Source organism: Dermacentor andersoni, chromosome 3, assembly GCF_023375885.2.
Source record: "Dermacentor andersoni chromosome 3, qqDerAnde1_hic_scaffold, whole genome shotgun sequence".
Lineage (NCBI taxonomy): Eukaryota > Metazoa > Arthropoda > Arachnida > Ixodida > Ixodidae > Dermacentor > Dermacentor andersoni.
Window position 1 is genome coordinate 110,152,043 of NC_092816.1, and position 23,890 is coordinate 110,175,932.

The 23,890-nt window shown below is 45.8% G+C and overlaps 1 protein-coding gene and 1 long non-coding RNA gene across 2 annotated transcripts in view; one reads left to right on the forward strand and one right to left on the reverse strand.

The window, feature by feature from the left end:
* LOC126540300 (Na(+)/citrate cotransporter-like) overlaps window positions 1–23,890 on the reverse strand; it is a 165,581-nt gene that overhangs the window by 72,038 nt on the left and 69,653 nt on the right. The window lies entirely within an intron of this gene.
* LOC129386783 (uncharacterized) lies at window positions 5,237–19,623 on the forward strand. The gene is made up of 3 exons (XR_008614079.2): window positions 5,237–5,346; window positions 15,027–15,115; window positions 19,168–19,623. It is a non-coding gene; the product is annotated as an uncharacterized lncRNA (long non-coding RNA).

Sequence of the window (23,890 nt, forward strand, 5' to 3'; positions counted from 1 at the left end):
TCGTTTTGCTCATCGTCCTTTTTTTTTTCTGGTAATTTATATAACTCGCCACATTTTTACAAATGAACCTCAGTTGAAAGTTAGTCCTCATCCATATCTAGTGTCATCCTGTTGATACTGCTTCATGCTATGCACTCTTGCAACATTTGTGTGTGTGTGTGTGTGTGTGTGTGCACACGCGTGGATTTGGATCTGAGATCGGGCCCTTCGGCAGAGGTATCATTCTTCTCCTGTGCAGCCTTATGAATTCTTTAACTATAGTGCAACAGAAATGCGATTGACAGGAACGAAGTGAACACACAGAGAGCTTCGTTCTTGTCTGTTGTCTATCTGTTGCACTTTAGTTAATAATGAATACACACAAACTCATCTAGTTTTCAGTTAATATGTCGGGCTTATAAGCCCGCTTGTGTCCTGGAATATCTGCATGGCTATGTATCCTGTAATTTAATTTCTGGCCATGTGCTTGCAAGTCGCGTGTCAATCTCCTGATTTTCCTGACAATCTTGTGTGATGTGCAGGCCCAGACAGTTTCTGGTGAATCCATGCAGGGTGTTGTGCAGGGTGTAATCTGCACTACAAGTGCTGCTTTGATTGCTTTCAGTTCAGCTTTTGTAGGTGTAGGATGACCTGGAATGGTACTCACTTATATGGGGTTTAAGTTTATGTAGTGTCATACTACTGTTACACTGCTATTACCAGATCAGTGTACTGTATGTGCCTTATGTTTGCTTGCATCTTCATGATTAGCAACCTCCTCTGTGTGTTTGGCAGTTGCATATAGTCTCCTGCCCTAATTGTTTGCCCCCATATTCCACGGTATGGGCCTGTTGTGTTTCAAGTTCAGGTACTCCCGAGGTTGCTTCTGAAAGGAGGGGTAGTCGTCTTTGCATCTCATATGCTAGCTGGCATAGTATCTTGGGACGAGGTTCTGAGCTCTTGAGACAAAGAATTTGTGCTGCAGGCTGCAACTCTACTCTGTCTAGGTGCTTGTTCGTTAGCTCTTTCTCATAGAGGTCTTCAAGCATGGTACAGTTGGAAAGACCTGTTATTACTACCTGATGCCTGCATTCGATGAGTTGTCTTTTTTGTGTGCTGCTGGTAATTCATACCGTACCATACCTTGGACACAAGCACAGCATCTGCGATTTCCTATAGTATCCACTCGTCCACCCCCATTATTTCGAGATTATTATTTTCACCAGGTGTGGAAGTTGCGTCCAGGCATTGCATAATTGTTTCACCCACGTGCTGGTTCTGCCGTCATGGGCTTACACTAGCTGAGGATTTGTGGATGTTGGCTTGCGGGCATATTTGTCCAGCTATGTGGATCACAATGTGAAATCTGGGGTAGTTCTTGATTCTAGTCTTTCTTTTTTTTCCGACGTCGATATGAGCTGACTTATCAGAAAGCGAGAGGCCGGACTGGCCAAGAAAGTCTGCCGTGTTGTCGAGGGCTTGTTGCATCATTCTTGATTTCTGTACAAGATAGCTTTCCCATAGACTGTAATACACCATAGGCTGTAGTGTTTCTTGTAGTATGCCCGTGTTGTTGGTGTGTGTGGGCCTAATGTACCTCCAACTCTCACCTGGAATTTTCTGTCTTTCAGAAAGTTACTGTTTAAGTGCTCTACCAGAAATGTTTTTGCTCATTGTTCCTCTTATTAGAGCAGCATGAGGTACTGCTCTTAAGCCTCTTCACTCTCTTCATTCTTTCATAAGCGGTATTACACAATGTCCTGCAATAAAGTTTCTGCTGCTTATGGCCCACTCATATCTGCCAGAAGGGACAACTCTTGAAAAAGGTTTTCTTTGTGCTATGTGTGCGACGTAGTATGAGCATTCATGCCTTGACATATATACATCTGTAGAACCAGCTTCCTGACAGAGTACTTGCTATACCTGATCATGCTTATTTGTGCAGTGCTGTTGAACTGTTGTGCAGTGCTATTGCATATTGATGCAATAAATATTTACACACTCGAATTATCACGAAAGATGGTTGTTATACAATTCTGCACTTTGCTTTCTATTGGTGTTAGATTTTGCATAAGCATGCCCCCCTATGCAATAGTATTTTGAAGTGTAAGGGTTCAATAAAAGGTGATGAACTAAATCTAAGTGCAAGAGCTTTTTTTCTCACCTACGACTCCCATCGAAATGCGACTTCCATGGCTGGCAAATCAACCCCTCGCCTTGTGTTAGCAGCAAATTGCTATAGCCACAGTGGCAGGTGAACAAATTGAAGAACAATATTTCTGTCTAATTTTTTTTCTTCCCTGTATGTAAGTAAAGTTTGGAATAAGTTTGTCATTGCAAAAAAGCCCAGTTTGTGGTCTTTTATTGAATAAACCACATATTGTGTATAGTTGAAATGCAGAAATTTGTTCTAAAATCCTCGGGTGATATATGTTCTTGAAAGTAGCATGGTATTTCATTACTTATGAAGATAGTAATCGCAGCGGATATCGTTATATGGGTTTACACACTAATATATGTGATCACAAACTTATTAGAAACTTACTAGAAACATGTAAGGCATGAATGTTTCTGCACACTTGATCAGCTGTGAAAGTGCAAGAACTGCTTGTACTGGCTGACTTCACTGCACAGTTTTGATTAACTTTTCTTCAGCGTGTCGTTTTATACTGTTTTATCCCCACAAGAACAGGCCGTTTGCCTGCTTTTTGCATTGTTGCACGAGTTCTACATAATTGTGCTGGAGGGTACGTTGTCACTTTGCCACTATAGCGAGCAATTTAATTAATCTACTAGCTGTACAGTTAATTACCTTGCAGAGCAAGTGTTCATACAGATGCAGTAAGGATTCAAAGTGCGCAACATAGTCTATGTTTATTGGTTCCTGTGCAAGAAAAAAATTCTCCAGAGAAGAGGTGCAACTTAACGCGCATGTAATATTTTATTCAAGCCACGGATTTAATGCTATCGTAGCAAATTCATTACGATAGCCTACACTTTTGCTCTGTCAAATATAATAAGAGGCAAGATAAGCTTTCAAGATGCATCGGGAAATTCATGCTTGAAAACCGACAAGAAAATGCAACTGAACGGTACCGCGTTCAGCGCAACGTTGAAACTTCGGGTACTTTGCTGTCTTGTCATTTGCCCTTGCCGAGGTTGAAATAATTCAAGCTGCTCCGTAAGCGCGATTTTTGCATGCTACTCAACAAAAGAAAATTGTGACGACCTCGTCGTCTGCTGGGGATCGAACACCTGTTAGCACTGACAACTCGCAAAGGCATACGAAGCAAACGTGAAAATGCACTTCATTTGCTGTGTAGCGCGTCAACAAACGCATAGCAATCGGAGAATGCAATCTGCGGTACAAGTTTTTTTATTCTCCCTTCGCGTACGTACCGAATTCGACGATCCACGTCTCCGCGCATTGCACTTGTCGTGCGAGACGCCATTTTCCAAAACAAACCGGCGAAATAGCTCCGTTGATAGCTCTCCGCGCAATTTCGACGGAAAATCGCAGCGATCGGTGCGACGGTGCGACTGTGCGACCAACCGGTTGGTCGCAGCCGAAAATCGGGGGGTCGGCACTGCGACTGCGATTTTCATCGCAAACGACGGAAATCGCACTTCCGGTGCGACGAAAATCGCATCATGTGAAACAGGCTTATGAGCCAAAGTATTTCACCAGTATCGTGGTTCCCACAACACCTGTGCTTGTATATTTACTTAGCCACGCTCAAAATGTCACATGCTTCTAAAGTTGAAATGCACAGAACACAGGCCTACTAAGCCACACAGTTTGAGCGGCAGTTGAGCCGGTCTCGACCGCGTTTCGCCGACACTTCCTAGCAGTCGAGCTAGTGCGTCTGCCGGTGGACTTAACCCGAAGTGGAAGCCATTAGGATGAAGTAAACAGCTTTCATAGCTTAGTTCTTGACCATAGGGATTTCAAATCGACCATTCTTCGCTTCGTACAGTCACACACAAAACGCACGAAGCAGCGACTCGGTGCACTATGGGCACCGGTATGTTGCTGCAGTGTGCTCGAAGGCTGTCGGTTGCGCTCACTCGCGCCTCCCTGAAAGAAACACAACTGTACGTGGTGTACCTGTACGTATTGTAATGCTGACGCATTGTTTCATTTACGAGATGGGCTGTTTGCCTGTTAATCTAAACGGACAGCAGGTGGCGGCCCCTTCGATAGAGCGGCCTAAAACGACCCACTCGTTGAGCTGCCAGTGGTGTCAGTATACTCTCATTGGCGTTTCGGCGATGAAACTAACTGCTCTGTGAGCCATCACACGTACAATTTCTCGAACTACGTATTATGTCTCATTTGTCTAAGTCATGAATTATGTGCATGAAAACAGCGAATTCTGTACATTTTCCCAGCCGTCGTTTTCGAAGATGTCCGGTTGCTCAAACCAGCGAGATCCAGAGTGATGTAACGGCGTTTAAATGTGCACATCTGAGTATTTTGCTGTGAGTTGATGTTACTTCATGTAACCGAGGTGTGGTTTGTACTATATTTCAGACCCGCGAGAATTTGAGGCGCTTCCTAAATGGAAATTGCTGGCTCTTTAAAATTGATATACAGATGGAGGAAAGCCACACTCCAAGGCATGTTATAGCGCGTATGCGAAATGGTGTCCTGAGAAGAGAGAAAAACCGCTAAAATAGAAAGCAGCGCATCGTGCCGCAGCGACCTAATGCTAAACAACGTGGGTGTTTGCCCGCTTCGCCCGTCGGGCCCGATGCGACGCCGGTGAAGCGCGCCGCGTGCTGACGCGTTCCGACGCCTGTGTCTGGTTGGGACTTTAGGATTCAACAAGTCTTCCTGCTGAATTAAATTTCCACTTGCTCTGCGGGGTCCTCCATGGCAGCTCAAGGACACTTTCTTCGCTGTAATATGGAACGGGTCTCATGACATAATGCGCAAGCTATCGCTTACATAGATAGCAAGCAACCCAAGGTTGGCTGTGCCGGGATTTTTTTTTTTGTGTGTGTGTGTGTGTGTGTGTGTGTGTGTGTGTGTGTGTGTGTGTGTGTTTGCGCGCGCGCGCGCGTGTGCGTGTGCGTGTGCGCGTGTGTGCGCGTGTGCGCGCGTGTGTGCGCGTGTGTGCGCGTGTGTGCGCGTGTGCGTGCGTGTGCGTGCGTGCGTGCGTGCGTGTGCGTGCGTGCGTGTGCGTGCGTGCGTGTGCGTGCGTGTGCGTGCGTGCGTGTGCGTGCGTGTGCGTGTGCGTGCGTGTGCGTGTGCGTGCGTGTGCGTGCGTGTGCGTGTGCGTGATTATAAATATTGATATTGTACTCATGCAGAGTCCTCCTCACCCCCAGTCACGAAGGCATCAAAAAGAGTCCTGCCGAAAGGTGAGAGATGCTGGTTTAGGTGGCGGTGTATACTCAACAATAATGGCGGAGTGAACTGGGATCAGTGTTTTGCTCGCATTTGGGGACACAATTCCTACACCTGAGGCCACTGACTTCAAAGGAGCACTAACGAGAAAAGTAATAATTTCAGTAATATTAATGAATTGGCCTTCCACTATGCGAGGAAATCTACTATTACCGTAAGGGAACATGTAGCACGCAAAAGGAAAAAAAGAAAGGGTTGGGTGGCGAGCCCGGCTTGAAAATCCCGCATTTTTGCACCGTGACATCATGGGTTTAGGCGGAGTTTCCTGGGGCTTACTTCACTTTTAGTAGTAGTGATAGACTACAGGGTATCTCAGATACGCAACGGTAAAACTTCAAAGTCTAAATTTATTACGAAAAAAATACTTCGAAAGACGTGACGTAACGCTCACGTACTCGCATTATAGTTACCGCATTATAGGGTTTTGAAAAAATGTTACATTCACATTGACTTTCTGCTCCAACCAATAGGATCTACTATTCTACTTCTTTCTGCCAGATTAACGAAAACGTAAATCTTACGGAATAATGTATCGCTGTAAACTAATTAAGTGTTGTTCTTTAGTACAACTACAAATGAAGCGGCTTCTTCAGATGACAGCAATATAAATCTATATAACATATGTAAATAAAATAAAAAGCACTGTTTTTGAGAAGCAAGTGCTGAAAATCTGCAGCGAAATGTGTTGCAGTTGTAATTTGTAGTTTTATGCGCTGTGGAAAACTACAGCATGAAAAAATTATAACGGGTATGGCGATGCCGTTTTAGTGCATCATTTAAGTTTGCCTTTCTACAAAGTGGGGCTGGGCAGAACACCCTAGACTATTGGTATGCTTTGAAGAGTGGCTGGCTTCTTTATTTATGCAATCATCTGTGGCTTACAGAGGATACTTAGGTTATTATTGGGTAACTCTTTGTTAATGAACACGTGCTAATTATCGCATTACCTGCGACGCCCGTAGCTGCTTCGTGATTTCCTTAATAGAAACAATCAGTTTGTCTTATATAAACTTTTTTTGTAATTCGGCGATGGCCGTCGAAAAAGCAGGCAGTGTACCTTGGTTATATTTATTTCACCTTCGGAGCCACGGCTACTTCACCGCAATGCAAGCCGATGGCGAGTACCGAAACGTAAAAGAAAGAAAAAACATGTATATTTTTTTTAAATTTTACTATTATTTTCTTTTCATAAAGCGAATTCACAATAATTTGGTCCGGAATGAATTCTATGAGGTTTCAGAAAAGAAAGGGCACTCATTGACCTGGTAGCATATTCACTTCATTAATAAACCGCTAGTATTTACTCGAGTGTTACCTTGTGTTGGTTGTTACCCCGAATCGGTTACCCCCAATCGCCACTTGCGAACTTAGGGGTCTCAATTTAGAAATGTGGTTGGGAAGATTCACGACGAGTTGTCAGGTGAACGAGCTCAGGCGAATGACTTAGAAAGCTTGTTTATACGTGCAGTGGGCTAGCTGAATGTCGATAAAGCTTTGATGAATGCAACTCCGTGTACAGTGCCGCATAGGAATAATCATTCAAATATATGGTAACTTCCTGCTTAGACTGTCATTTCTTTGTGTGTGGAGTAATAGAACAAGCTCTTTCTGCTATTTCGGCATCCTTAGCTCGTGCAGAGAAATGCTATTATTTATCGTTTATGTAATTAAGGAAATATATGCACATATGTGTGCGCAGTGTCTTACCCTTTTTTCAATATCTACAAAATGCTTCTGTTTTCTATAAAAAAAAAATCGAGTATCACGCTTGGTTCCGCCATGTGAAGAACCTTTTATTTGGATTACCGTTATACACTTGGATGCGCGTTTCCTGGCCGATTTTATCGTGGTCGGAACAAGACCGTGCTGTAGTCGACCAATTCTCAGTGTTTATTTTTCATTTATTTTCAGCGGACGTGTAAGTACCTGTCCTATACTTTCGCTCTACACGTAGAATAATTCTGGCGTTGGATTTTTGTGGCTATACACGCACACGTTTCCTCAGGTTGTATGTCGCATGTCAGTGTTGATGAAATCTGCAAAGCAAGCAAGGCTGGGAAATTATTTAAACCTCTTATTGATTGAGCTATGTCTGTGTTCTCGCGCGACATCGCAGACTGCGTGAGTGTCTGTTCAGTCTGGGATAATGGATGTCGAGTAGGGGTGGGCAGGCACAAAGAGTTTGTTTCGTCGGCATCGGCATCATCCTGTTGGTTGTTCACTGCAGGGCAAAGGCATCTCGTAGCGATCTCCCCCTATAGAGCTTGTGCCAGTGTTAGCAGTGGTGATGCACATGAATATTAATGTGCTGCACGAGATCTTCTGTTGTAAAAAGAAAACACACAAACACCTCCGTGGCAACTTGCACGTTTGCATCAACCACACAGAACGCCGGGGCCATCGTGTTTTCATGTTTAGCGTTGCCGCTTCGTAATGCCATCACGACCTTCCTCTACGATGCAATGGTACGAACAAGAATAGCTGATACCTTTGTTTCAAAGCATATACAGTATCAAGTTGACAAGTATATCCCTCAAGAGGAAAGTGTATAACAGCTGTGCCTTACCAGTACTCACCTACGGGGCAGAAACCTGGAGGCTTACGAAAAGAGTTCTGCTGAAATTGAGGACGACGCAACGAGCTATGGAAAGAAGAATGATAGGTGTAACGTTAAGGGATAAGAAAAGAGCAGATTGGGTGAGGGAACAAACGCGGGTAAATGACATCTTAGTTGAAATCAAGAAAAAGAAATGGGCATGGGCCGGACATGTAATGAGGAGGGAAGATAACCGATGGTCATTAAGGGTTACGGACTGGATTCCAAGGGAAGGGAAGCGTAGTAGGGGGCGGCAGAAAGTTAGGTGGGCGGTTGACATTAAGACGTTTGCAGGGACAACATGGCCACAATTAGTACATGACCGGGGTAGTTGGAGAAGTATGGGAGAGGCCTTTGCGCTGCAGTGGGCGTAACTAGGCTGTTGAGGATGATGATGAAGCTAAATCTGCATATTACATACGTAATCAGGACCCAAAAGGGAAAACACCATGTGACAGTATTGTATTACATCCAGCAGAAGTCAAGGGATGAGCACAATAGGATGAAGTCCTCTGCCAGAAATCTCCGATATCCCTGCATTTTGCTAGCTGATTGCAATTTTTGCCTGAAAATTTCTTACTTTCATCACACCAGTTAATTCTCCGTCGGCCTCGACTACGCTTCCCTTCCCTTGGCATCCATTTATTAGACTAATAAAAGAACAGCGGTTGTCTTCCCTATGCATTACATGGCCTACCAAGCTCCAGTTTTTCCTCGTAATGTCAGTTACAATATCTGCTGCCTCTTTTTTGCTCTCTGATCCACAGCGCTGCCTCCCTGGCATTTCTCGTTACATAGGTAGTTGCGCAGTACTTAATTTTTTCTCGAGGCTCTTAGTTCCACGTTTATGTCCTATTAATAAAGGGAAAATCAGACATCCACCCGTTCGTAGCAAGTGCTACAAAGGAAACCCACCGGATTCCTCAAAGGAAAAGCCTCGCAGTTGAAGAAAAATTCGTCCTGGTCTGGGACTCAAACCCAGGACCACCGCCTCTCCGGGGCAGCCGCTCTACCAACGAAGCTAACCAGGCGGCTAGCAGATGGCAGGGCGAAGTCGAATTTGTCAACAAGCTAAACTGTCCCATGTGTTAGTACTGGCAGAATGCAATAATTGTACATTTTTCTTTTCAAAGATAACCGGTAAGCTGCAAGTCATGATTTTCACAATACCTTCGGCTTGCACTCCGCAAAAGTTGTGAGTTAGATAGTTGCGAAATACGACACCAGGGAAGCTAATTCCTGTTATACTTAACGAGTGTCTTGCTTAAGTTCGGTGAGCCTTTCTAATTCGGCTACACCTGGACTGATATAGCCCCGCAAGCTCTCTGCATTTTCTTGTGGTTTCAGGAGCAACTAAAAGCGTGAAATACATAGTGGTCTAGACGAGTGATTGGCACTTCGGAACTTGAGAGTAGAAAGCCAGCGTTCTACCTCCAGTTACGCCACCACACGGCGCACAATATAGAGAACACCCCCATGCGCACCCCCCCCCCCCCCCCAGGGCAGGAAAATAATTCAGCCTAAACTTTCATGTTCGCACAGTATTTCCAACAGTACTATCGTCATAAGTCTCGTTATTTTCTTCTGTTAACCGCTGTTACACCGAAAACCACTCTACCTTGCTAATAAGTGAAACGTCTGTGTCGTCAAGGTCGCAGAGGGTTAGCGCAAATGGATTGTACACTGGTCATGCCTTATTTTACTGGTCAGAGCACCCAATGCAATGTGTCGATCGCTTTGGAAGGTTTGATTGTGCAGAGTGCAGATCCAGTCCTATCCCACGGTCGCAGTATAAATTCTGGCTCCACATTCCCGATTCCAAAAAATTTGAAGTAATGTAATACGCGTTTGTCAAAGTAAATAACCCAGCATATTTCTGAGCGAAATCCTGCAGCTGTACCACAGTATAGTTTATTCATAGCGAACGCTATCAGGAATGCAAGCCGCTGTACTATTAGCTGTAGTTTATGGTGCAGAAAAACAAAAGGTTGCCTTAACAAGGGTTCTGAGGTATTGCTGATGCATGAGCTTCTTGTACTAGATTTATAATTCAAATGCTACTGCCCACTAGTATGCTACAACCACTTATTTTATGACTGGTAACACTAATGGAAAATGTTTTTCCAGCGCTTGTGTCTGCGTGGCCTTTTGAAAACATGTTGAAAGGCTGGTATATCACACGCGATAGTTACCAAAAGATATTACGCAGAACATGTGCGAGACATATGACCTACAAGATATATAGTCAGACATGTGTATAGCTTACGGTATGATATAGTCATGCACTGCTTTCCGTATTCATGTTACCGAGATAAATTAGGTATTTTCATTTTTCCTTGTTTGCGTGCTTCATTTTTCGGCCTTTCTTGCCTCTAACCGTTTTGCCTGATTCATACGTGTTTATACTTCGTTTTCTATTTTTGCATTGAGATAATAAAATGTGTTAATTTGTCATCCTGGGTTGAAACACATATGGTAGCACTGCGGGAAAGACCTACTTCCTGTAAACTTTAGCAGGCCCTCAGCTCCTGAAAGCAGTGCTGACGCGCACGCACGCACGCACGCGCACACGCGCACACACGCGCACACGCGCACGCGCACACGCGCACACGCACACGCGCACACACGCGCACACACACACACGCACACAAACACACACACACACACACGCACACACACGCACACACGCACACACATACACCGTGCAAGTCTATTCGTAGAGAAATTGGCTCACGCTTTTGTAAACAGTTTTATTGAATTAACATTTCAACGTCAATTGCACATTTTGCTCAGTCAGTCCTATTTCCTAATCATTGGATGGTTTGAATAAGACCTATCCATTTTGCAGCCCGCCAACTGTCTATCTACCCGCCGGTGGAACATCGTGGTAAGCATTTCCCGGCCCATAACAGGCCCCAGTGAATTTACAGGGCTTTGCTGTTTCATTCGAGGCAGCTGCAGAAGGCATTCCCGAACTTAGGTGTTATATGTCAGTAATTGTAAAATACCATGTGGTTGATCTTGCTGTAGCACAGAATTTTCACCTGCTGTCAAAAAAATGACCGACATTTTCATGCTATTTCTGACACTCAAGGGGATAAATGAAAGTCTTCTGATTTGTGCTCTCACCGTGAATTCTCAAACAATGAGATAACTTTTCTTCGCTTTGCTGGTGCTTCGTACAGCAGCCGAGTAATTGAACTATGATAACTATCATTAGGTTAACCACTCCCTACATAGAAGAAAGGCTATTTCAAAAGTAATGAAAAGCTATCTCTTCGAACCGTAAACGTTGGCTTCCCGGAGAAAATCACCTACAATATATGCAGAAGAATAACGCGCTTGACCACATCATTACATCTTTTGATATACGTAGTAATCTAAGTGTAACATCCTTTCTTCTGAAACTGACTCTTCATAAATATAGTTTTTTTCGTTACTAATAAATGTCGCATTGAGCTCAAGTGAACACGTTCGAGAACATTGCTACTAAGACCAAAAAAGAATCCTTCAAATACGCCACAATGTCGTTTTATGCACGCGGAGACATTCAACCGGTTGAACTGCGACGCTTTGCATGACAAACTTCTTTGACCCCCCTCCCCTGCCTCGATCACCAGGTAAAGCTGCCCATAAAAAAATTGTTTCGTGGCCGCTACAGATATGAGGATGGGCTTTCCTACAATGCAACTGCAAGTAACCGGTATAAGCATGGACTAAAGTGATAAAGGCTGCTTCTTGTAACATTCCTGAAAATGAAATACGAGATATTTCGCACAGCGTGCACAGAATTTCTCCAGATGTAGCGTCCACGGCACAGCTATGCGACCTATATGTCCTTTGGTTTGCAGACGTACTCATGCTGCCAAAAGGAGCAAATGGTTCATCCTTGTTTAGTGACTATGTAGTATGCCGTTTGTGCAATATATGCAACCGCTTGACAAGTAGAGGGATATGCCAGTGCTTCAGACACTAGCCACTCTGCCCCGAAGGTAAGCTGCCGTGGTTTGTCGCCAAACCTGGATAGACTAAATGAATCGGCGTTACAATCGAGATATTTAGATAGAAGAGTGAGTGAATAGGTTGGCCACCTCTAAAATTTTACCTATTGGGGCCTTACTACGAGTTTTTTTTTTCTTCGTAGCCAATCATTTGCTATTATAGCTACCGCTGGAACATACGCTGAGCACAGTAATTATTGGTTGGTAGCAAGCAGGGTGTAAATGTATACCAAAAGAAGCCATAACGCAGTGCTGGCAATATAGATGAATTTGGGGAATCTCCTCAAGTTACTCAGACTCCCCGCACAGATGGCACTTGGCCGACTGAAGAAACAACACTTATTAGAGAAAATGATGTGGGAGAGGGGTACGTTGGTAATCAGGTGTACTAATCATTCTTTTTGGGTGCTGGATGGTACATACAAAAGTAAAGACACACATACAAATAAAAGGCGCCTTTGATCGCGACTCCACCAACATGCCATAGAAGTAGTTCTATTATGATCAAGTCGTCTGCGCGTCCTCAGGCAGTAAGATATTCCTACCCATCTCTAATGTGGAAAGTTGGTCTAGTTGGTGATTGATCATCATACCTTGCTGGTGAAGCAGCGCACTGACACGGACACAGAGAAGACACACGACACTCACTGCGAGTGCAGCGAGTGTCGTGTCAGTTAAAAATACGGGAATATTTCATCGGTCCGAAAACGAACAATAAAAAGTATCCGCGCGTCAATATCCCTGTCATTTGAGCAGACCAACAACTTTCTACGCTGTGGAACAGAGGAGTGCTTGTCCAAGGCCTCGCATCGCTTCAACAATAGCCTCTATTTAAACCAAATGATGGTTTGATACACATTTCTAGTGCATGACAACATCTCAAGACGTGGGAAAGAGTGGCGTTGGGTATTCATATGCCGCCAAGCAATCTTCACGGGAAGCCAGTGAGGACCCATTCATTGTAGCGTACAATCAAAGGAAACGGTGAATCATCGCGAAAAAGAAATAATGATAAGGACGTGTCGCAGAAGGTTACCTACAGTCTCGTACGTCGGTTGCTATCTATGGGGTCCTGATATTCTTTTTTTATTCAAGAGCGTCAAATGGCTGAACGAGCGAAAATGCCGGCGTCCGGCGTCTGTAACAGTGAAGCGGCACCTAAATTCCCATTGGCTGCGACGCCAAGCCGCGAGCGCTCCTCGACGGAGCAGAGCGAGCGAAAGGGCACACCTGCGGCAGTGTGTTTATTATGCGCGCGTTCCTCGTCCGCGCAAGCTCTGGCCTGCGTTCTGCCTCTCAGTAACGCCTAACCAAACGCGCCAAGCGTCTCAACGCGCTCGCTTGGCCGCGAGGAGTTCGCAACGTCAAGGACCGCTCAGCGGCATTCAAATGGACATTAATGCCTTCGCATTCAAAATTCATAAGAGCTTCGGTGTCCTCGGGTATTTTTAACGCGACAGCGTTAAGGAGCTCATGTCGCAGAAAAGCCAGTGTCGTCGGCGTCGGTGTCAGCGGCGTTGGCCGTGAGCGATAAATCCCAGAAGGCACTTCATAAATAAAAAACATCTTGCAAGATGGGCTGGTGGGAATCGAACCAGGGTCTCCGGAGTGTGAGACGGAGACGCTACCACTCAGCCACGAGTTCGTTCCTTCAAAACGGGACAAAATCGCCTCTAGCGAATGCGGTGTTGCCTTAGAAACGTGCCGTAGAAAGTTATACTGCGGTGTATATCGGTAATTATGACCATGTAACTTACAGAAGTCGCAGTTTCACGAGTAGCGAAGTACGTTTCCGCTAAATTTCTTCTGCGCTCTGCGCACACGCAGAGCCATCTTGCGGCAAACACAGAAGACCCCCTCCTCGCAATGTACGGCGCTGCCCCGACACGTGGCGCGCCACTCGCCCCATTACCGCGTCCGCCTTCATGGCGCGTCGGGGCCCGGCCATCTCTGCCGATCGCGACGTTTGGCTGGCGTAGCGCGTTTGAGTAGGCGGTGCGAACGGGGTGCGATAACGCTATTCTCCCCCTGCCTAAAAACATGCACCCCGTGCATCACGAGGCACGCAGGCAGAGCAGGGCAAAAGCCCTCTACAAACAACACGAACACGACCACCTCACTGTGTGTGTCGACGCCGCTAGTTACCCACAGAAACCAGCCTATGCCGTAAGTGCAGTGTCCCATCAACTTGGTTACATCACAGCTGCCACAATACACGCGCGCACGTCCATAGAGGCGGAGGAGGCTGCCATAGCGCTGGCCATCTCAACCACCGCTGCCGAGGTTATCCTTAGTGATTCCAAAACTGCAATCCGCAACTACTCGAAAGGCCGAGTCCATGACCCGGCACTGAAAATTCACAATCATCAGACCCCCCTCAGACCAATTAAGCTCATCTGGGTGCCCGCGCACGCAGGCCATCCAGGCAATGAGATGGCCCATTCTATCGCTCGAGTAGCCGTCAACCGAGCCACGCCGTCCGATGACCTGGATAACGCCAGAGACCGATTGGTCGAATATCACGAGATCACCCTCCACTACCGCGAAATGCGGTTGAGATACCCTCCCCCAGATAAATCCTTAACAAAATTCCAACAAAGTACCTGGCGCCAGCTTCAGGCACAAACTTTTCTTTCTCCAGCTTTTCTCGCCCTGGTTCATCCAGGCCTATATAAACAGGAATGTACGCTCTGCGGCGCACCTAGAGCTAACTTCCATCACATTATGTTCTTATGCCCTGAGCTCCAGCCACCCTCTGAGTGGCAACTCACCGACGTAGAGGGATGGGAGACCGCGGTGTCTAGCTCCAACCCAGCCGACCAAATACGGCTGGTGGACTGGGCTCTGAGGGTCGCCGAGGGCCACAAACTCCCGGACACCCTACGCGCTCCTGAGCCCCCTCACAAGTAATGTTGTAAAGAGGCTCAAACAATAAATGTTTACCACCACCACCATAACGCTTTCGCGTTCCACTCTTTTTTTACCCGCTTTCTTTCTTTATTGTAGGTCGGTGTCATACTTTGTTTTAACATCGCAGGAAAATCAAGCTTGTCCTGATTCTTCTGTTCGCCTTCCTGACCATTCTCCTGGCCGCGCTGTGCTACGCCCTGTTCAACTTTCTCACAGGTGACCTGAAATATTTGTACTTCTAAATGCTCTGACGCAGACGACACGCAAAAGGGGACGTTGGCACGTTTTGACCTGCCGTCTGTTCTCACCTGACATGCAGTGCTACGCTAGTTAGTTCATAATTTAGGAATTTTAGTTATCGCAACTAAAATTCGTAAAGTATGAACTAGTCCAGGATCGGCCGTTTAATCACGATAAATAGGACAACACCACTGAAAATCAGACAGGACGACTGTAATGGTCTCTTTCGGCTTGTTTTGGTTTAATTGCTGTGGTGTTGTCTTCGCAAGCACAATGCAAATTTGTAGTTGTTTGTCCTACTGAGTAGTTTGAAGGAAACCGACCACCATGTCGAGGAGCACTGAATTTAAACACAATGGCTCAAGTAGCATGCAGTTTACGACTAATGTTGAGTTGAGTATTGTGGACACTACTATAAAGCAGCATAGAAATAACGACTAAGTGTACTATGTGCTGTTTCTACTGGAAGTGCTCTCTCAACGTTGCTAACTGGAATTTGTTGAAATATGGGCGTTTTTGAAAAAGTGCCTATTTCTTGATATATACTTTTATTTTTAAATGTTACCCTTTCAGTTACAATTGTGCATTGCGGAGAAGTTTTGACGGATGGACGAAGCAGCAATGTCTGGGACGCCTAGACATGTAGCGTTCCAATTTTAGCGAGGTCGAATCTTTGTAATGAAGTTCTCGTTGTCTCTTGCTCCCAATTTGCCGGCGCTCTTTTGCCGAGTAGACGACACTATAAGTCACTAGGTATCTGCCGTTAGGTACACCTACCATCTCTCCGAATGGGCAACGTAGGCCACTGGTCACGTGCTCATTCTTGACCCAAAAAGGGCACGTGTCAACTGGCCACGTGGCCAAATGGACGACGAGAACAGCAGCCAAGGATTGAAAAACAAAGTCGGCAACAGAAAACTGAAGTCAGCTTCAGAGAACTAAAAAAAAACCATGCTTAGTGTGAAGTAAATCAGTGCGTTTGATGCACATTTCGGTTGCATTGAAACTGAGGCCTCACCTGTATCGACACTGGTATGGGTTGCTCTTCCTAAGTGACGGATACAGTGAGGCACACAGATAAACAAACGGGAGCGCTTCTTGCAAGAGGTACTTATTGAAAAGTTCCGTCTTCATATGCAAGTTTTCCCACGTAACTTGAGTCAAGACTGCAAAAATTCACTCAGGCTTCAGATTCACTTCGTATAAGAGTCGAACCAAATGTATACTGCTGGCAACAGCCTGGAGTAACTCAGGCTATTGCTCTTTTTTTTTTATTTTCGCCAGAACTAATTATTCATTTCAGGATAGTGTTTGCCTGAGCTTGTTTGTTGCACATAGCACAAATGGTAGCACCTGTGCAACGCACTGACACGGACAGAAAGGGACGACAACACAATTTGAAAAACAGTGACGTCGTCCCTTTGTGTCCGTTTCAGTACGTTCTGCTGGAGACCCTTTGTGCTAATTATTTATTTACATTTAATTACCCAAAATCTTTATCTAATGGCTTAAAACCGCAAATGTGATTCGCAAAGTTGTAGAGCACCTTCAGAAGCCACCTAATAAATTGTTTTCTACACGATATGTCTGACGCAGTTCTTTTTAAATGTATAAAAAAAAATAAAGATCCACGCGATGGGGCGCTCGCGCACTGCGGTTGTGCTACGCTCAAGCGTGCAATGGGTGAACAAGCACCAGACTGTGGACACGGGGAAGTGACGGGGCGTTACGCCGGTTGTAGGCATCTGGGCCTCCGGCTCTTGTCGCATAAGGAAGGAAATACTCGCAAGAACAAAAATCCTGCTCTACCGGACACCTTTTTCTTCTTCTTCCTTTTAAGAGCAGCTGATATAACGCGTGTAGCGACGAATACGTGTTCTTCTGTTTAAAATGGCATCACTTTATTTACTTATTTATTCGTTTCTTCTTTCTTTTCTTTGTTGTGTCCACCGGTAACCAGTCGCCTAAATAATAGTGCGCAGTTCAATTTTACCATAAGAATATATAAATTTAGAGGAGAAACTAACTTATCAAACGTGTGCACATAGAATATGTACTTAACTACAGAGTAACAAGAAAGTGGGATATAATGGAAAAGTCGGCACATGGGGGGGGGGGGGGGGGCGCGAATATGTCACTTTCGTTTGATGCGTTATTAGCACATGACTGCTATTACGATTCCAACTTTACAATGCCAATAAAAATTCAGTACGATATTTAGGGAGTGTGGGACCACAACACTGCTACATTGAATAAGTTATGGCGCCTTAGTGACGTGACAGGAACAATAAAAAAAATCGTTCCAACAACTTCCGCGCTATCAATACGACTATGTAGGCATTTATGGTAAAATAAATGATAGTTTCATTCGTCCTGATTTGAAGTCCTGAATTTTGCACTTGCGTTAAAATCCGAAATACTCGTAGGAATCTTTTCACACGCAATATTCATTATACTATACTGGAATAAAACGCACTTGAATATCGCCATTTTTTTCTTCTTCCAATTCTGTGCAAAGATTGTTCTACAGGACTCCAGTTTGCTTCGGGCTTCCAAGCAATACAGTCTTTTTAAAGGAAGTGCGTATAACAGAAAGCTCACGTGGCTTGTGCGATAAGCCGGACAGATATCGGAAGCTGAATAATGGTATTGACATGCTCCTTCAAATATGAATTGACAGTTCATATACACGCCATGTTCTCGAGTACTCGTCATTCGTTTCACAGTAGCACCTCAAGACTAACTCGAATACATTGGATACACTTTCTTGCGTGTCAATAGTAAAACAACTGTTTTTAAAGCATTTAAATTAAGATTTATCAACGATGAGACGCGCTACCACTATCTATATCTCCTGAAGGAAGCGCGCACAGCCTTTGTGCCCTCAAAAAGGTATGATGAGTCACTAGCTCTTCACCCACAAGAATATTCAGAATTAAGGGCTCAAATATAAACCCTTGCGGAACCACGTGTATAGTAATCTAGAGTTTACAGAGAGAGCCCGAAAGGCGTGCGTAATTCTTAAGTTGACGTAGACGCTCCTAAAGTATGCACATAATGCGTCACTGACGCCATAATTTCTCATGTTATTCATAAATATGGAATGATTTACAAGGTCGAAGGCTTTGTACCCTCTCCGCGACAAGCATATACTGAATACGTGCACGAAAGCTTTGAGCACAAGAACAGGCACATTATTTGATAGTAATGGAGGGCACGGCATCATAGTCAGCCGATACGTATGGTTTTACACAGCCAACCGCATCCGCAGTCCCTTGTGAAGTCGCTGCAGAGAGCGTAATGGAAACGGTACAGAAAGCGTCGTCAGAGGTGTGCCGTAAACAGGGACACTGCGAAGTTTCTGAAAAGCCTTCAGCAAACGCTTGAGCGTTATGCTTGGGATTAGGTACGTGTTTCTTTTTAGAATTATCAGTCACGTGTCATCATCACATGTAATGCTTTGTTATTGTGGACGTACTGCCAGAGTCTGCATTTTTCGTCGTTAAATTGCAATTCAACATGCCGCTTGCATCTGTTTTTATCAATCTTGTACATAACCTTAGCCTGTGCCCTTACTCTACTCTAGCGTTCATAGTCAGTTACAGAAGCACTAACTTTGTATGTTTAAGGAAGCCGCGCTTTTGATGCATACAGACGACCTCAGTTCTATACAAAATCGGAAAGGCTAACGCTCTCTTTTTTTTCTAACTGATTTTGGAATGAGCAGCTGCATAGCCTGATTGAGGACACTTGTACATTCATGATTGTATAGGGCTTGGTATTACATATGGTATCATTATTAGACGCACGTCCACTATTTTGGTCTTTTACGCTCCTGCAGTTCTTCAGTCAGTGTAACACCAAGCGTGCACAGTATAATCGTGAACCTGTGCCAACTAGCCCCGTTCATTGCATTATTAAAGATACTTGTCACGCTCGACACAGCCAAGTTGGCACCATTATGACTTTCCCACGCTACATGTTCGTAGTAAAATCTTTCCTCCTCCTCCGCATGCCTCCATGAACAGCGGCACCCGAGCCAAACACTCGTGCGCCCTGGGTCGTCACCGCTGAGGGAGAGATCGACGACGGCGACGAGACTTCCACAGAGGAAGCAACTTCTGAGGGGAGTCAGGTGGACCCTGTGTCTCCTACGGTCACCGTGCCTGCGGTTAGCCGTACTACTTCATCTATCGGTGAGGAAGTGACTCCGGATGACTCGATGAGTGCTACGACTCCACAGGCCTACGACAACGAGCCTTCCTTTCCTGACCGGAACAGTGACTTAACCACGGCGGGCACCACGACCACGGGTACGACTTGGTGGACTGCTCTTGCGACTCCCGAACTTAGCACCGCCGCTACAAAAGCCGGCGTGTCCTTGACGGCTACGCCGACACGCGTTGTTACCGAGAAAAACAGAACGACAACTGCCAGCATGTCTATGACTACGTGGCCAGGTGCCGCGACTCCGAGGCTTAAGACCCCGAGTAAAGTTACCAATATATCTACGACTCCAGGGTCCACTACTTTGCGTCCCGCGCCTACCACGCCAGCAAGTACGTTAAATAAGATTACATTTTCCATTGAACTTAGGTTGGAACCCTTCACCTTACCGAATGGTTATTTGGCTAAAGCGTCACTCTGGCGTCCATTTCTTTTTTCTTACTGTGTTTCAGAAATATTAATGCGCCTCCTTTTGCGCGTAATGCACTTCGATCAGTGCAAGAGCGAGTAGATAAATTCTTATTAGCAAAAAAAGTTTACAGACTCAACTGTAGTTGGCATATCCTCCTGAGACTCGGGATGTATTTTGGTACACAGATTTTTCCCAAACTTTCAGAATAAGTCAGTAGGGTTATGAAGGGGAAAAGTGTTAAATGTTTTTTCAACAGCCCTGATAGTTTCAGCTCAGCGCGATGTCCAATATATTGGACACTGGGATGCTACCCGGTATTTTTTTCCCCCGCGCGCACGTAATGACGTACCGCAGATATTGCGCTCAAACTCGTGTGCAAAAATGTTTCAATAACTCGAAAGGCAAAGTAGTGAATAAAGTACATAAAAAGAAGATTCCTCTGCTCAACAAAAATTTTACTCTTGTGTTCGCTTCCTGTGGGCAATTTCAAAACACCTTTTTGTCCTTGGTGAAGCAGAAGAAGAGCCGACATTTGGTGCAAAAAAAAACTTTGTTTTCGTGTCGCAGCCCTGTAGTCTGCAATGGGCTGCGTTTGCAGTGTGTGCCAGCATTGAGCAGTGGGTAGTGCTCTTTTCTTGGGGTTCTTGAGGAGACAGTCGAGCCTGCTTTGATGGCGGATGCCACTTGGCTTCGTTCCCACTCTCCGTTTCATCCTGCTTCTTCGTGTGAGCCACGAGAGTCTCAGCAACAGATTGGCGGAACTGCATATATTTGAGTATTTCTTTCCGCTGTTTCTTTAGGGAGCGTATGTCCCGCGTGTACTGCACCCAGAAGTTGCTGAGGGCAATGTCGAAGAGGTGAAAGATGGCTCTGATTGTCCACTTGTTGACGCGTGCTTTTATCCTGTAGTAGCTTATCATTCGGTCTGCCTTGTCAACACCGCCCATGTTGACGTTGTACATGCGCACAATATCTGGTGGAGGCATATCGATATGTTTTTTTACCTTACGAGACCACCTGCGGCAGGTGTCTTGCGGGTCCCAGCCATGGATTGAAAAAAGAAAAGTTATCGGCTTAATTCATCACACATGCGAGGCCAGTCCCCTAAAAAAAAAAAAGGAGATTTCGCCCACAAGCCGCTAAATGCCAACAGTACTCGCCTGCTGTTCATAACAAGGCCATCAGAAAAGCGCAGTAAAAAAAACCTGGTTGAGTCCTAGCGTCCAACGTAATGGAAACGCGAAATCAAAGGCAGCGTAAAATAATGTAAGCGTGCGAACAGTTTAAATTTCGTGTTCTGTGCATACGCTGTTTTATTAACTTTAATATAGAAAAGATAAGCCCTGAAAGCAGGTCGAAATATGAGAAACCGTGCTTGCTTCTCCGGCAGTTGCCGTAAAATGCCGCGCCGCAGAATGCCGCCATTGTGGAACTGTTTCGGCGGGAATTTCAACGATGTATTTTCATTAATGCTGCATAGATGGCGCAAGCAGGTGTCCAATAGGTTGGACAGCGCGGTTTTATGAGGATGAAAGCCTTGTCACAGGAGTACTGTCTCATTTCTGAATGTCCAATATATTGGACAAATCCCCATAGCGGGGTCTCAGGAGGATATACGTAATGCAAAGGACTGCGCAAATCGTTGCAGCATGAGCTCGACGCGGGCGAGCGTTGAGTTGGTGTGGTCTTAGCAGCACAAAACACACTTGTTCGCTTATCTGTTGTCTGGTGTTTTGAGACGTCGAACGAACGAACGAACGAACCAACCAGTCAACGAACGAACCAACGAGCAATCCAGTGGCCGAGACAACAAACGAAGGCGTTTTTTCTTGTTTTTCTTTTCCGTCTTTTCTCCCTTTTTCTTCTTTCTTTCTTTCTTTTTTTTTTATTTGCAGAGCCACTCAATTACTGCCTCTAAACGTTGGGACACATCAAAGCCCCGACGAGCGATAGCACGCCACGCCGGAATACGATGCCTCCAGAAAGAAACTTAGCGCTCACTTTGTGTCACTATTCAGGGCCGTTCGTATTCAACTATAGCTCGGATGCTACTCCCCCGCCAGCCGAAACACCAGCTATTTCTCATCAGTGACTGCGGACGACAGTATTGTCTGCTCGTTGACCCACCAAAGCGACGGGATACAGAACACTGGCCTAACTTGGAGAAGAAGAATGCTGCGCGCTAACAATACTCCAAAACTAAATTAAATGGCGCAGATCAAAGAGCGGCTTCGGTCTTGACAGCGGTGACGTGACAGCAGGCGCGCGCTGCAACCATAATCGTCAGTGGCCACATCTTGAGACAACTACACCTAACAGATAGATACCTTTGAAAAAAGAAACGCATTTCTAAAGACTCTCTGAAAACGTAGTTTTTCTTGACAGAAAATGATAAAGTAAGAAGACAGTCATAGAATCATAGAATGGCTAAGCTACTGCCGACTCCTTTACGCCAGCGGATAAGAGGAACATAGGATGTGTCCCAGTTCCAGGCAGCATCCGAGACAGTCTACGTAGACAGCTAAGGAGACAGCTTCAAGCCAATGTAATGGAACGCGTTTGTAACCGTCTGGAAGACGATGGGAAGGCTGATGATGACCTCGCGGCGAGAAGAAAAAGCTAAGAAAAGCGTATATTATTTCTGTATTTTAGGTTTCGTTCGCGTGCGAGTCTACAAGAAACACAACCTGACATACATTAAGCGCATGGGAAATCGTGGCTACGTTTTCCTCTGTGAAGACGACCTTCCCGTCGAGCTCCCAATCTTCCTGCTTAGCCGTCGTCTTCTTTGGAGAACAACGAAGCCTGAATTATTTTTTACTTGGATAATATCTTCGCGAAGCTGTCTTCTTTTGACGCCTTCGTCAGAATTGGAAAGACCTGAGATGGCCGCTAACCGCGTACACTCTAAAAACTAGGAAGGGTATCGCAGGAGTGAAGCTGCCGGTTCACTCTTCAAAGCGTCGTTTTACTCTCGCAAAATGTCGAGGAGAGTGAAATGCATTGTTCACTCTGTCACCAAGGAGAGAGTGAAATGTGCTTTTCACTCTACCCTTCAGAGAGAGAGAGTGAAAAGACTCTTGCGACAATAGAAAAGAGAGACTCTTGCGGCAATAGAAAACAAAACGTAGCGTAATCTTCTGCTTCAACTGTAGGTGGCTGGCCCCGAACATGGCAATGTATCATTCATGCACGCTGAGCAAAGAACACATCGTTTTGCTTCTAAGAGAACAGGCCGCCGCAGTTCAAAGGAACGCGTAGCGAGCGCTCTACTTTTTCACTCGGAGTGGCTCCACCGCGCGCGCGCGCGCGCTCAAGATCGCGGAACAACACAGCACCCGAGAAAGAAGATCCGTCCAGCGAGCAAAGGCCAGCCGAGGGAGATTGTGTCAGCCACAGTGGCGTAGCAACAGGGGGGGCCGGGGGGCCGTGGGCCCCGGGTGCAAGGGGCCAGCCGGGGGGGGTGTCATATACGCCTGAAGACACCTCTCTTTCCGCCGGCTTGACTGGGCGCCAATTGCAAAGAATGCTCCGGCATCCAGTAGTCCGAGCTCATGCACCCGATGCGTAGCGCCGTAGAATTGTCGGCTGCAGCTCTATCAACACCCCACGAAATAATTGCACGAATGTGCGGGCTGAAAAATTTTAATTCGCGAAATGGCCGCTAAACTACTCGCCTTAGCGGAACGTTTCATGTGGGGTGCGCTCGTGCTGTGCGTTCATGCTGGGAGCAGGAGTCGCTAAACATACAGTGAGGCGTTGTAAGGCGTTGGGGCTCTTGGGTCCCTCTTCCGTTCAGAACGCGCAGCGAAGACGAACAAAGACAGCAGCAAAAGGGCGTTCAACCAGCGCGCCCGGCGCTCGCGTTTACGGCGAAGCGTTCGTTGAGGGCGACGTTGCATAAGTGGGGCCATCAAAAGTCGCGAATGGGATTCCCTGGATAGCCTTCAGACTCGGTTCGGCCAAAGAGTTTGGCGGCGTATGACTCGACAGGTTGCGGGCCCGCCGCGATGCCCGGCTCGCTTTTACTTCCCCTCTCCCGCTCGCTCCGAGAAGCGGCTGCGAAACCTGCCGTTATGTTTCACGCTTTCCTTCTTACCCTCGAAAGTTTC